Genomic DNA, 16,328 nt, shown 5'->3' with positions numbered 1-16,328 from the left:
TTGGGGTACACGTGTCTCTTTCCCTTCTGGTTTCCTCAGTGTGTATGTCCAGCGGTGGGATTGCTGGATCATAAGGCAGTTCTGTTTCCAGTTTTTTAAGGAATCTCCACACTGTTCTCCATAGTGGCTGTACTATCACAGCAGGATCCTCTATGACCCACCTCCCAGAATATTGGAAATCAAAGCAAAAATAAACAAATGGGACCTAATTAACCTTAAAAGGCTTCTGCACATCAAAGGAAACTATTAGCAAGGTGAAAAGACAGCCTTCAGAATGGGAGAAAATAATAGCAAATGAAGCAACTGACAAAACAACTAATCTCAAAAATATACAAGCAACTCCTACAGCTCAACTCCAGAAAAATAAATGACCCAATCAAAAAATGGGCCAAAGGACTAAATAGACATTTCTCCAAAGAAGACATACAGATGGCTAACAAACACATGAAAAGATGCTCAACATCACTCATTATCAGAGAAATGCAAATCAAAACCACTATGAGGTACCATTTCACACCAGTCAGAATGGCTGCGATCCAAAAGTCTACAAGCAATAAATGCTGGAGAGGGTGTGGAGAAAAGGGAACCATCTTACACTGTTGGTGGGAATGCAAACTAGTACAGCCACTATGGAGAACAGTGTGGAGATTCCTTAAAAAACTGGAACTGATCTTCTTTTAAGTACGTGCCTATGTTTGAATCTTGGTTCTACCACTTGCTATCTTGGAAAAACTGTTCCTTAGCTTCCACACATTAAAATGGGAATAATATTAGTACCGACATCTAACTTATAAGCCTGTTTCTGGAAACTAAGTGAATTAATGCATGTTAATTAGGTCCATACCAGTTCTAAAATGTTATTGTGCCAGAAATTACATCTTTTGCAACTATTTGAGTTTATGGTGAAAATTTTGAGATGTCAACTTTAAAATGTATGTGGGGATTTGTAGTTTTTCAAAATCCTTTGTAAGCAGTTGAAGAGTCTGTAAACCACTGTCCTAGACTTCTGCATGTGTATCTCCCCGAGTGATGTGCCCAGAACCACTGAAAGAGTTGATGGGGGGTGGGGTGGGGAGTGTGTAGTGAAGCAGCTAGAGCAGCTTCTGTCATTACCCTGAAGAATCTTGGGAAATAACTTAAAGGAAAATCAGAACTGGAGACTTTATAGGTTAAAAACATATGTGGAGCTCTCTGCATTTCCAAACGGATGAATGCTGAGATCTCCAGCTTCTTGATTCAGTAGTTTCCCACCCCCCAGAGTCTGTGGATGCCGAGTCAGTGGCTCCATTGCCATCTCAACTTGTCTTCTCCCTCTCCACTTTTTTTTTGGCCAAGCAGTGCAGCATGCAGGCTCTTAGTCCCCCAACCCAGGGACCACACCTGTGCCTGCTGCAGTGGAAGCTTGGAGTCCCGACTAATGGACCACTAGGGAATTCCCTCACCTCCCCTTTCATATTTACTTGGTTTTCTAAATATCATCTCCTCAAGTTCTAAGTGTTAGATTTACTCTGGGATCAACATAGCTATAGGGGAAAAAAAAAGCCAAAAACTCATTCTGCTTTACCAGGAAGGCATCGAGCCTTTCTCTTCTAGGGAACCAAATGAACATTCTAGTATAAGCTTCATGGTACATTGAGGATACAATACGAGCTGGGAGGTAGTTCTAAGACTGGGCTGATGGACTAGTTGCAGAAGTGAGGCAGTGAACAATGGCAACAGAAAACCTACCTGATGCAGAAAAAAGGTGCTTGGTAACTTACCCAAACTGATTTTCACAGTCCATCAAACTCATGAGCTGTAGCTTAATGTTCCCTCTTAGAAAACAATATTCTCTACTTCACAGGGATAAGCACAGTAGTTCTGTGATCTCTCTGGAATCTAGTCTTGCCAAGAGTGAGTTAAGAAAGCTGAAACAGGTTGTTAGAATGTAGTCTGATTGATAGCTCTTAAGTTGTAAAAGTGCTTCTCAAGACTGGTATAAGGACCACTTCACTTTTTCAGCGATTTTTTCCTCCAAATGTTGTTTATGCTAATAAGAGGCAAGGTAGGGAAAACTTTAATAAATAATGTTTCTTGCTCTATGAAATATGATGAAAGTCACTCAGTTGTGTCCAGCTCTTTGTGACCCCATGGAATAAACAGTCCTTGGAATTCTCCAGGTCAGAATGCTGGAGTCAGTAACCGTTCCCTTCTCCAGGGGATCTTCCCAACCCTGGGATCGAATCCACGTCTCCTGCCTTGCAGGCAGATTCTTTACCAGCTGAGCCACCAGGGAAGCCCAAGAATACTTGAGTGGGTAGCCTATCCCTTCTCCAGGGGATCTTCCTGACCCAGGAATTGATCTAGAGTCTCCTGCATTGCAGGCAGATTCACCAGCTGAGCTACCAGGAAAGCCCATTTCTTGCAATGATTCCTTCCAAAATTAGTTTATTTACGTATTTGGCTGTGCCAGGTCTTAGTTGTGGCATATGAACTCTTAGTTGTGGCACGTGGAATCTAGTTCAATGACCAGGAATTGAACCCAGGAACCCTGCCTTGGGAGTGCAGAGCCTTAACCACTGGACCATCACTTACAAGCTGTGAAGCTTGGCCAGTGCGGAGTAGTGCTGACACTTCCTCCTCACAGAACCGCTGTGAAGAATCAGCAAGGTCATGAGGACAAAGAGCCCAGGACAACGGGACACAGTAAATGGTGGTCAGTATTATCAGGATCATCACTCTCCTTTTGATTTGTAATTCGATTTCTAGATTGACTGCAGGAAAAAACCTTATGTAGAAGACTGATACAAGTCTTTGGGTTATTTTTTCTCTAGTTAGTCATGAGAAATTGATATTCTGGTTTCAAATCACTACTGATAATTTAGTTACTGAAATCATTTCATCTGTTTGATTAACTATTTGAATGTAAAACATTTATAAGCATAATCTCATTTAATTCACATAAAAACCTACGAATCAATCAAAACGAATACTATTAATTTTTTTCCCATTTAGGGAAGTGAAAAGGCACATGGAGAGATATTAAATAGCTCATTTTTACTTTCCATTTTTCTCTCTAGAAACTAAGTGCTCTAATCCCACTTCTATACACTAAAATGCCATGCATTCATGCAGCCCATTTTAAGCTTTCCTTTCCCCTTTTCAGAAGAAAAGAACTCCATCTTTTCTGACCTTCTCTAGCACTCAAAGGGTGAACCATATAATTTAGCACTGTATTCAGTTCAGTTCAGTCGCTCAGTGGTGTCCGACTCTGTGACCCCATGAATTGCAGCACGCCAGGCCTCCCTATCCATCACCAACTCCCAGAGGTCACCCAAACTCATGTCCATCAGTCCGTGATGCCATCCAGCCATCTCATCCTTTGTCGTCCCCTTCTCCTCCTGCCCCCAATCCCTCCAACATCAGAGTCTTTTCCAATGAGTCAACTCTTTGCAAGAGGTGGCCAAAGTACTGGAGTTTCAGCTTTAGCATCAGTCCTTCCAAAGAACACCCAGGACTGATCTCCTTTAGAATGGACTGGTTGGATCTCCTTGCAGTCCAAGGGACTCTCAAGAGTCTTCTCCAACACCACAGTTCAGAAACATCAATTCTTCGGTGCTCAGCGTTCTTCACAGTCAAAATCTCACATCCATACATGACCACTGGAAAAACCATAGCCTTGACTAGACAGACCTTTGTTGGCAAAGAAATGTCTCTGCTTTTGAATATGCTATCTAGGTTGGTCATAACTTTTCTTCCAAGGAGTAAGCGTCTTTTAATTTCATGGCTGCAGTCACCATCTGCAGTGATTTTGGAGCCCCCCAAAATAAAGTCTGACACTGTTTCCACTGTTTCCCCATCTATTTCCCATGAAGTGATGGGATCAGATGCCATGATCTTCATTTTCTGAATGTTAGCTTTAAGACAACTTTTTCACTCTCCTCTTTCACCTTCATCAAGAGGCTTTTGAGTTCCTCTTCACTGTCTGCCATAAGGGTGGTGTCATCTGCATATCTGAGGTTATTGATATTTCTCCCGGCAATCTTGATTCCAGTTTGTCCTTCTTCCAGCCCAGCATTTCTCATGATGTACTCTGCATATAAGTTAGATAAGCAGGGTGACAATGTACAGCCTTGACGCACTCCTTTTCCTATTTGGAACCAGTCTGTTGTTCCATGTCCAGTTCTAACTGTTGCTTCCTGATCTGCATATAGGTTTCTCAAGAGGCAGGTCAGGTGGTCTGGTATTCCCATCTCTTTCAGAATTTTCCACAGTTTCTTGTGATCCACACAGTCAAAGGCTTTGGCATAGTCAATAAAGCAGAACTAGACGTTCTTTCTGGAACTCTTGCTTTTTTGATGATCCAGTGGATGTTGGCAATTTGATCTCTGGTTCTTCTGCCTTTTCTAAAACCAGCTTAAACATCTGGAAGTTCACGGTTCACATATTGCCAAAGCCTGGCTTGGAGCATTTGAGCATTACTTTACTAGCGTGTGAGATGAGTGCAATCGTGTGGTACTTTGAGCATTCTTTGGCATTGGCTTTCTTTGGGATTGGAATGAAAACTGACCTTTTCCAGTCCTGTGGCCACTGCTGAGTTTTCCAAATTTGCTGGACTATTGAGTGCAGCACTTTCATGACATCATCTTTCAGGATTTGAAATAGCTCCACTGGAATTCCATCACCTCCACTAGCTTTGTTCATAGTGATGCTTTCTAAGGCCCACTTGACTTCACATTCCAGGATGTCTGACTCTAGGTGAGTGATCACACCATCATGATTATCTGGGTCATGAAGATCTTTGTACAGTTCTTCTGTGTATTCTTGCCACCTGTTCTTAATATCTTCTGCTTCTGTTAGGTCCATAACATTTCTGTCTTTTATCGAGCCCATCTTTGCATGAAACGTTCCCTTCCTATCTCTAATTTTCTTGAAGAGATCTCTTGAAAGTGAAGCCGCTCAGTCATGTCCGACTCTTTGCGACCCCATGGACTGTAGCCTACCAGTTTCCTCCGTCCATGGGATTTTCCAGGCAAGAATACTGGAGTGAGTTGCCATTCCCTTCTCCAGGAGATCTTCCTGACCCAGGGATTGAACCCGGGTCTCCCGCATTGTAGGCAGACGCTTTCCCATCTGAGCCACCAGGGAAGTCACGAACAGATTTCTCGTCTTTCCCATTCTGTTGTTTTTCTCTATTTCTTTGCATTGATCGCTGAGGAAGGCTTTCTTATCTCTTCTTGCTATTCTTTGGAACTCTGCATTCAGATGCTTATATCTTTCCTTTTCTCCTTTGCTTTTGCTTCTCTTCTTTCCACAGCTATTTGTAAGGCCTCTTCAGCCAGCCATTTGGTTTTTTGCATTTTTTTCCCATGGGGATTGTCTTGATCCCTGTCTCCTGTACAATGTCATGAACCTCTGTCAATAGTTCATCAGGCACTCTATCAGATTTAGTCCCTTAAATCTATTTCTCACTTCCACTGTATAATCATAAGGGATTTGATTTAGGTCATACCTGAATGGTCTAGTGGTTTTCCCTACTTTCTTCAATTTAAGTCTGAATTTGGAAATAAGGAATTCATGATCTGAGCCAGAGTCAGTCCCTGGTCTTGTTTTTGCTGACTGTATAGAGATTCTCCATTTTTGGCTGCAAAGAATATAATCAATCTGATTTTGGTGTTGACCATCTGGTGATGTCCATGTGTAGAGTCTTCTCTTGTGTTGCTGGAAGAGGGTGTTTGCTATGACCCGTGCATTCTCTTGCCAAAACTCTTATTAGCCTTTGCCCTGCTTCATTCCATATTCCAAGGCCAAATTTGCCTGTTACTCCAGGTGTTTCTTGACTTCCTACTTTTGCATTCCAGTCCCCTATAATGAAAAGGACATCTTTTTTGGGCGTTAGTTCTAAAAGGTCTTATAGGTCTTCATAGAACCATTCAACTTCAGCTTCTTCAGCGTTACTGGTTGGGGCATAGACTTGGATTACTGTGATATTGAATGGTTTGCCTTGGAAACGAACAGAGATCATTCTGTCGTTTTTGAGATTGCATCCAAGTACTGCATTTTGGACTCTTTTGTTTGCCATGATGGCTACTCCATTTCTTCTAAGGGATTCCTGCCCACAGTAGTAGATATAATGGTCATCTGAGTTAAATTCACCCATTCCAGTCCATTTTAGTTTGCTGATTCCTAGAATGTCGACGTTCACTCTTGCCATCTCCTATTTGACCACTTCCAATTTGCCTTGATTCATGGACCTAACATTCCAGGTTCCTATGCAATATTGCTCTTTACAGCATCAGACCTTGCTTCTATCACAGCTTTGTCTAATTCAATGAAACTAGCCATGCCATGTTGGGCAGGTCATGGTGGAGAGGTCTGACAGAATGTGGTCCACTGGAGAAGGGAATGGTAAACCACGTCAGTATTCTTGCCTTGAGAACCCCATGAACAGTATGAAAAGGCAAAATGATAGCATACTGAAAAAGAACTCCCCACGTTAGGTGCCCAATATGCTACTGGAGATCAGTGGAGAAATAACTCCAGAAAGAATGAAGGGATGGAGCCAAAGTGAAAACAACACCCAGTTGTGGATGTGACTGGTGATAGAGGCACTGTTTTACTCTCTTTCATTTCTTCCCAATGGTTTCTGTTTTTTTGTTGTTGTTGTTTGTGTCATTGTGTGTGTGTGTGTGTATCTTTTTAATTTTAATTCAGGCCAGCAAGACAAGAAACCTGTCAAGGCTAGGAATCGTGGAACTTAAATACACTTTGGGTCTCACTGCCCAATTCCCTTCCCTTCACCCCTTCACACTCCTCAGCCTGGAACTGGACTCAGAGCAAGTGCCTGGTGCATATTTGATTGATTCACAGAGAATTTCCCTGAAATGATGACCTAGAAAATCCATTGCAAGATAAAAATGGAGAAGCACTCCTTGGGGACTGGCATCTAAGAAACAGGACAAAAATGCTCCTGCTGGGAAACTGAAATGCAAAAAGCAAACACAAGCAGCAAACGCATCACTTTATACAACTTCTGATTCTGATTCTGGCAATCCCCTTCATATCCCTCTAAGTTTATATGACCAGAACATGCCTTTAGTCACAGTGTCCCCTAGTCATAGCACTGTGACCGTGTGTAAGTGGGGACATCCTTCTGTGACTTTATGACACTCTGTTCTCCCTTCTGTGGTGATGAGAATCAACTCCATTGTCTATAGAAAAATTAAACAACTCTTAACCAAGGGAGGCTAAATAGCAACTGATATTTTTGGAGAGTCTCTTAAATTAGTACAGCTGAGTTTAATGGAAAAATAAACATGTTTCGTACTGAATATCTGTCGCATATTTGCCTGCTCAATATCAGCCTAGAGAGAATTTTCCCATTTGTTTCTTCCTTTTAATCACATGTCTTCCTGGTTGTTTATATGAGTTGTTATATAATCAAATAGATATTTCTTATAAATTCCAAATGTCAAGACATCAGTAGGATTCTTTTTGAACACAAAATTCTAGATTTTTTTCCAGTGGTTCCAATGACCAGGGTTCCTGCCTCTTGAACCACTGTTTCTTATCCAGGGAAAAAAACAAAGGTCTTCAAGAATCTGATTCTGATGGAGTCATGTTGCCAGACAAATGCTTCTCAGTGTTTGAGATACATGTGAGTCAACTGGGAATATTGTTAAGATGCAGATTCAGTTTCATAGGCATGTGGATTTCCATTATAACACAGAAATGGTGCTGGTGCTCCTGGTGCACAGACCCACTTTGGGTAGCAATGTCTAAATAGAGTTAGGTCTCTGTGGAGAGGCAGGTCCTTGAAAGCTTGACTGAAGTTTCTTGTGCGCAAGCAGATGTGGTCCCTATGATTGGAGGTCAGAAAGGTCCTTAAGTTTTAGATGGCCCAGTTTTTTCTTTTTTTTTAATTGCCATTTAAAAAAAAAAAAGGAGTATAGCTGTTTTACACTGCTGTGTCACTTTCTGCTATACAGCAAAGTAAATCAGTCATACTTACATATTCCCTCTTCTGTGGATTTCCTTCCCATTTAAGGATAGCCCTGTACTGAAAGCAGAACAAGCTGAGGAAGACCTGAGTTTCTGAAGGAAAATGGGTAGCTTGTTCTTTAGGCAGACATGCCTACTGGCTGGGAGCTCTCCCTGGTGCTGCTTGAGACTTCTCCCAAGTCTCCTTTCCTTGCAGGATCCCCTCCTGAATTTTAGCTCTTATCCAAAACATCAATCTAAATCCTTGTTTGCAAATGTGCCCTTCTTGGACTTTGATGCTTGACTATCCCTCGTGGCTAACATCTGGAGCCTTTGGTCCTGCCTGGGGAAAAAATATTGAGGTCTTTAAGCTCTTTCCTTGGGGATAGACTCTCTAAACCACGAAACCCTGATCATTTGTCTGTGTCTTGTCTATCTATCTTCTACTTATCCATCTATCTATCCATCCATCTATGTATCATCCACCTCTGCTTTAATTTGATGTTCTTGACCAAGAAAGGAAAAGAAAATTCTTTGTAGCTTCTCCAGGAGATCTTCCCGACCCAGGGATCAAACCTGGGTCTCCCTCATTGCAGGCAGATTCTTTACATCTGAGGCACCACCAGGGAAGCCCACATTGTGGCTATATTTTCATAAATAAAATAAGATAGAGGCACAGAGTATGTGCTTTGCACATAGCAGGTATTCATTGCACACTTTTTAAAAAATTGAGGTAAAATTCATGAAAATAAAATCAAGCATTTGCAAGTATGTGATTCATGTATTAAAGTGTACAGTATACACTCATGCCTGGTGCAACCACCTCTGTCTAGTCCCCAAAACAATTAACACTTACCTTTTGAAAGCTGTATGAAAGTAAAGATTACTTGGGTAATTCAGAAGAAATTTCTGTCATTTATTGAATTCATTAGGCAAATTATTAACTGAAAATTGTAAATATCTCAACTACATGAATATTTTTTCATTTTGTTTTTTATTTGCTTTGGTGGTAATGATAATATTAGCTGTTATTTATGGAATGCCTACTACATGCCAGACGCTTTTCATATAGCTTCTTATTTAAGCTCAGAATAGCCTAATGAACTAGGTATTATCATGAACGATAGAAAATACCCCTGAAGCTCAGAGTTTATTTAACGCATGTCAAGGCCACTCAGCTACCAAGTGGCAGTGCTGTGTGGTGCGTAGTTGCTCAGTTGTGTCCGACTCTTTGTGACCCAAGGCACTGTAGCCGGCCAGGCTCCTCTTTCTACCAAGTGGCAGAGCTGAGGCTTAATCCAAGCCAATCTGACTCCAGGACTAGATCTCTTAATCACAACAAAATAATACCTCATGTGGACACAGACTTATTATCTGTGACAAGTATGGATTATAAAGAAAGTTAAACTCTCAGAAAGCAAAAAAAACTAGATACGTGTAAACTCAAGTTTAAATGCTTAAAAACAAGGAATGAGAAAAAGCTAACAAAACACCAGAAATCATGCGTGCATGTGATTACTCAGTCATGTCTGACTCTTTGCCACCCTTTTGGACTATAGCCCTCCAGGCTCCTCTGTCCATGGGAATTTTCAGGCAAGAATACTGGAGTGGTTTTCCATATCTTCCTCCAGGAGATCGGCCCAATCCAGAGATCAAACCTGAGTCTCCTGTGTCTCCTGCATTGCAGGTGGATTCTTTACCCAGTGAGACATCAGGGAAGCCCCAGACATCTTCATAGAACTCTTCAAAGTTAGCGAGTTTTGCTGGAAGTTTTTCATATAATTTAATGGACTTCTATTTAATTATTCAACTGTCAGGAATCTTTTTTTTTTTTTTAACTTTTTTTTCATCAGGCACTCTGTCTATCAGATCTAGTCCCTTAAATCTATTTCTCACTTCCACTGTATAATCATAAGGGATTTGATTTAGGTCATACCTGAATGGTCTAGTGGTTTTCCCTACTTTCTTCAATTTAAGTTTGAATTTGGCAATAAGGAGTTCATGATCTGAGCAATGGCATCAAAATTTACTCATCTGATCAGATTTGGGGAAAAAAAAAAAAAAACAACTTTTTTTTTTTTTTTTTTTTAACTTCAGGATTAAATGATGGTTGCTTTTTGGAGGAAAAGCTATGACCAACCTATTAAAAAGCAGAGCCATTACTTTGCCAACAAAGGTCCATCTAGTAAAAGCTATGGTTTTTCCAATAGTCATCTATGGATGTGAGAGTTGGAACATAAAGAAAGCTGAGCACTGAAGAATTGATGCTTTTGAACTGTGGTGCTGGAGAAGACTCTTGAGAGACCCTTGGACTGCAAGGAGATCCAACCAGTCCATCCTAAAGGAAATCTGTCCTGAATATTCATTGGGAGGACTGATGCTGAAGCTGAAACTCCAATACTTTGGTCACCTGATATGAAGAACTGACTCATTGAAAAAGACCCTGATGCTGGGAAAGATTGAATGCAGGAGAAGGGGCCGACAGAGGATGAGATGGTTGGATGGTATTACCGACTCGATGGACATGAGTTTAAGCAAGCTCTGGGAGTTTGTGATGGACAGGGAGGCCTGGCAGTCCATGGGGTCACAAAGAGACATGACTGAGTGACTGAACTGAATTGTTCTTTCCTTCATCCCTAACAAATTCATGATAAGTTTAACTCTATCTTTACATTATATTCCAAATCAGTACAATCCTATCTCCATTTCCCCTGCAACCATTGTAATCCACCCATCATCATACCTCATTACAATACACACAATAGCTTAAAACTAGTCTCTGCTTTCTCTTATGCCCTCCTGTAGTTCATTTTCAGAACAGCCATCAGAGCAAATCAGATCAGGTTATTCCCCTACTTAAAACCATCCTTTTTTTCTCTTCTCAGGTAAAACTCAAACTCTTTGCTGTGGCTTTCAAGCTCCTGCACACAATGCCCTCTGAATTCTTTCAGTAAGCAACCCTCCCTGTCCCCGCCCCCATTCTGCATTTCAGCCACACCAGCTTTCTCTTAGCCCCAAGCACACCAAGCCCCTTCTTGACTGGCTGTTCCTTCTGCCTGGAAATCTCTTCCCCTAGATCTTCACATAGCCAACTTTGGATCATCCAGGTGTCAAATACCAGCTTCTCAGAGAAGTCCATGCTAGCTCTCCTTTTAAAGTTGGCCGACATTGCTCCACATTGGTCACCATCCTATGGGTCTTTAAAAATATATAACTATATATTTGGGTGCACAAGGTCTTAGTCGCAGTATGTGGGATTTTTAGTTGTGGCATGTGGAATCTTTTTTTTTTTTTTTTTTTTTAGTTGAGGTACGTGGGATCTAGTTCCCTGACCTACATTAGGAGTGCAGTTTTAGACACTGGACTTCCAGGGAGGTCACCCTATGGCTCTTTTAATTTTCTCCAGGAGCCCCATTACTCTAAAATTGCTTTGCTTGCTTAGTATCTTCCCCATTTAAAATATGAACTTCGTGAGGGCATAGACTACACATGACTACTGTACCCCCATGCTTAAAATAGTGCCTATTACAGTCTAGGTTCTCAACAGATGAAGCAATTAAGAATCAAAAAAATTAAATGATGTGTCCAAAATCATCCAGTGAGTAAGAGATGAAGCCAAAATTTGAACCTAAGTCTTTCACATTGAATTCTCAAGCCCTTCTATTACATGATAATTCATGTAATATTCAGAATGCAATTATTTTCATTATCTGAGAAATAGAAAAAAGTCCCCTGGCTTTTTGTTATTTGTAAAGCTTATAAAAAGCTAACTAAAATAATTTTCTTATTTTTCCTTGCTGTAAAACATTATTCACACACACACACACACCCCCCTTTAATGAATACTCTTATGTATCTGGAAAATGTTTTTGTGTTAATAAAATAGGCCTTACCTCGACTATCCTATTTTTAATGGGCTAAAACTGATAGGAAAAGCCATATACTGAGTTGTCAGAAAGTTATTAAAACAAATTTGGAACAATTTACTATGCAGTCAATGGGTTTATGTTCTTTTGAACAAAACTGGCTTTTAAATTAGTGTCTTATGTCCTCTGAAAAAGGTTTCATAATGCCATTCTCAAAGGGGAGAATTGTGGTTTGCTAACCACACATTTTGAGAGTGTCTGAAATAGAAATACAGAAATTATGTCCTAGGAAGAAAGGCGGTAATAAGACAAATAAATAACTGAGGATTTTCAAAATAATAGGTACATGTATTTTTAAAATACTCTATAATTTTCTCCTCATAACTCTGGATTTTTTCCTTTAACTTTTTTGCATCAAAGAAATATATGTACTTAGTTTATAAAGTCAAAGATGCTTCAGCAACATAAATGGACCTAGAGATTGTCAGGCTGGATGATATCGTAAATGGAATCTAAAAAATGGTACAGATGAACTTATTTACGTAACAGAACAGAGTCACAGGTGTAGAAAACAATCTTTTGGTTACCAGGAGGGGAAGGGAGAGAGGGATAAATTGGGAGATTGGGATTGGTGTATACACACTGCTGTTGCTACTGCTGCTAAGTCGCTTCAGTCGTGTCTGACTCTGTGCGATCCCAGAGAGGGCAGCCCACCAGGCTCCCCTGTCCCTGGGATTTTCTAGGCAAGAACACTGGAGTGGGTTACCATTTCCTTCTCCAATGCATGAAAGTGAAAAGTCAAAGTGAAATCGCTGACTTGTGTCAGACTCTTAGCGACCCCATGGACTGTAGCCCACCAGGCTCCTCCATCCATGGGATTTTCCAGGCAAGAGTACTGGAGTGGGGTGCCATTGCCTTCTCTGGTATACACACTACTATATATAAATATATATAATAAGGACCTACTGTACACCACAGGGAACTCTACTCAATACTCTATAATGATATACACAGGAGAAGAATTTAAAGTAGAGGGGATATATGTAGATGCATCACTGATTCACTTTGCTGTCCACCTGAAACTACCACAACATTGTAAATCAACTATACTCCAATAAAAAGAGTTTCTAAAAGTTGCTTATGTTTCTTGGTCTTTCACAGTTGCCTATGGACTTTCTGCCACATATGCTTTTCCTCCAATCTTCCCAATTTGGCAATGTACCAGCTTTTGATTAAACTGGTAATCAACATTTACATTATGTCTGTTGTTCACAGCTGAGCTATGTATGGTTGTACAACTTTTTTTTTTTCTCTTCATATTAATAATTGCCTCCTTTGGCCATTGCTTTAGTTCTTTTTATTGGACCCTGGTGGCTTAGACGGTAAAGCGTCTGTCTACAATGTGGGAGACCTGAATTTGATCCCTGGGTCAGGAAGATCCCCTGGAGAAGGCAATGGCACCCCACTCCAGTACTCTTGCTTGGAAAATCCCATGGATGGAGGAGCCCATAGGCTACAGTCCATGGGGTCACAAAGTGTCGGACACGACTGAGCGACTTCACTCACTTCACTTTAGTTCTTTTTGCACTTCTCACCAGTTCATCTATAAACTTTTTGATAGAATTGTACCTCCTTTCACTGTGGTACAAACATACTAGGTAAGCTGTTTTGTCTTTCTCTCAACATTCTCTCCAGCTCTCTTGCATTTTCTTGGGAATATCTTCCCTGTGGTGTTCCACTTCTTGCTTCAGTCTGCACTAATTGCTCTCCATAAGACCTGCTGGATATCAGTCCTGGGATGACTTTTGTCATGATCCTAAGAATTTTCTTTTGGAGTGGATTTTCCACTTCTTGGACCCATGTTTATTTCTTTTTGGTTCACTTTCTTTTAAAATTATTTTGATTTATTTAATTTTTAGGTGTACAATGAAGGGATTCAGTTACAGATACATATATGTGTGTGTATATATGTATATATATATTTTAGATTCCTTTCCCATATAAGTTATTACAAAATATTGAATACAGTTCTATGTGCTGTATAGTAAATCCTTGTTGTTTATCTATTTTATACATAGTGTGACTTTTTGGTTTACTTCTCACATGGTTTACATTTCTAAGTAAATTCCTTAGGAAGTCTGCAGATGGGGTACATTTGTGGGAAGAAGCATATATGACAATGTCTTTGTTTTGCCCTCAGACTCAATGGATAGTTTATCTGGATGTAGAATTTTAGAGTGGAAATATGCATCTCTCAGAATTTCACAGGTACCGATCTTGCTTCCAGTGTTACTGCAGTGGTGGCTTCTTCAGCCTGAACCCAGATGTGATGGCCCTTCCCTGCTCCCTCCCTGGTGCCAGTCTCAGTGCTCTGTTGAGGCAGGAGCTGCTGACCCTAGGCTCCACCTGGCCCACTAGGCCAACCTGCTCCCACCACCCACCCACTAGGCAAGCGGGCAGGTGGGAGCTCTGCTCCAGGGCACCAGCTTCCAGGCCTCCTCGTTGGCACAACTGGACTGCTGGGGCCACTGGTGAGCTGATCCCACGGCGCCTGCAGCCTCAGACAGTGATCCTGGTTAACAAGCATGTCCGCTGCCTCTGCATGGCCACTGTGGTCTCTGCCGCTTGCATGCCTCTCTACACTGAGGGTGGAGGAGGACTTTCTGCAGCAGCAGGGTCCTTCAGACCAGCCGCTTTCTGGAGTTGCACCTTTTTGCTTGTCCTGCAGAGGCACTCAGCAACTGGATGGTGCCCTTAGCGGTCCTGCTCAGTCATTGGATGGTGCCATAGTGGGCCCTGCCCCTTCCCTCTTGTATGTAAAATTTGCCTGAATTCAGACTGAGGGAAGCTGGTTTTTTGAGCTGCTGTCTGCCATCTTCTCCATTGCAGTTCAGTTCAGTTCAGTCGCTCAGTTGTGTCCGACTCTTTGCGACCCCATGAATCGCAACACGAAAGGCCTCCCTGTCCATCACCAACTCCTGGAGTTCACTCAAACTCACGTCCATCGAGTCGGTGATGCCATCCAGCCATCTCATCCTCTGTCATCCCCTTCTCCTCCTGCCCCCAATCCCTCCCACATCAGTCTTTTCCAATGAGTCAACTCTTCGCAAGAGGTGGCCAAAGTACTGGAGTTTCAGCTTTAGCATCAGTCCTTCCAAAGAAATCCCAGGGCTGATCTCCTTCAGAGTGGACTGGTTGGATCTCCTTGCAGTTCAAGGGACTCTCAAGAGTCTTCTCCAACACCACAGTTCAAAAGCATCAATTCTTCAGTGCTCAGCTTTCTTCACAGTCCAACTCTCACATTCATACATGACCACTGGAAAAACCATAGCCTTGACTAGACAGACCTTTGTTAGCAAAGTAATGTCTCTGGTTTTGAATATGCTCTCTAGGTTGGTCATAATTTTCCTTCCAAGGAGTAAGCATCTTTTAATTTCATGGCTGCAGTCACCATCTGCAGTGATTTTGGAGCCCCCAAAAATAAAGTCTGACACTGTTTCCCCTCTTTCCGTTTTCAAGGGCCTGGGTGTGTGCTTAATTTGGTTGAATCATATAGGTGGGACAGAAAGGACTCAGATAAATAAGGCAGAAGCTGTACTGTGACAATCTCACTCATTGTTCTTAGAGGAGACCTTGGCATTTGTATTAGGTGCAGCCAAAAATGATATAGGATGTTGGAACTGTACATCCACTTGACTAGGACTTGATAATTTTATGCAAGGGAAAGAGATGGTTTGGGATGTGGCTGACACCAGAAGGATAACTTAGAATTGTTCCAAGACAAGCAACATCAGTAAACAGTGTGGGGTGTGAGTCAACCAGATTAATTACCAACTTTTGTCTGCATATGTAAGATAAAATAGTTGAGCCAATATTAATTAGACTTCCACTCTTCTGATTGGGTCCTTGGAAAAAATAGTAATAATAAAACATATCATATTAAGTATAATAAACCACATTAAAATAGTAACTTAAATGTTCTAATATTTTTTAGATGAATTAGTACTTTTGCTCTCAATTAGAACCCAATGAAGTAAGCACTACATTACCCCCATTTTACAGATGATGCAACTGAGTCAAAGAGAGGTTAAATAATTAGTCTAAACACATACCAATAGTGTTCAGGAAGTTCACAGGATTAATCCTCATAAAGAAAAAAAGTGTCAAGTTTACAATTTATGATTCTAAGGGGAAGAAAAAGTTGCTTCCTGAGTCTGTAGTGATGAAAACCTGCTACATGACTATGTGGGGTGGGGGAACTACAGCTTCTGCTAAAAATCCTAAAACTCATTTATATTACCTTGGGAAGTCTACTATATGTACACGAAAACATAGTATCTGAATGCTAGAGAGGAAACAAAGAGGATTATACTTGATATTTCTCTTTTAAGAGCAATCAGATAATATTAAAGTACAGAATGTGTACTGTCTATCAATTAGGACTTAAAAAAACACTCTGTGTACGTTTTGCTAGCAAGCATGCACTCATAAAGCTCTTGGTTC

The sequence above is a fragment of the Bos taurus genome, chromosome 10 (genome assembly GCF_002263795.3).
Source record: "Bos taurus isolate L1 Dominette 01449 registration number 42190680 breed Hereford chromosome 10, ARS-UCD2.0, whole genome shotgun sequence".
In the NCBI taxonomy this organism is placed as follows: Eukaryota; Metazoa; Chordata; class Mammalia; order Artiodactyla; family Bovidae; genus Bos; species Bos taurus.
The sequence above is the reverse complement of the archived record's forward strand: the minus strand, read 5'-3'. Positions refer to the sequence as shown.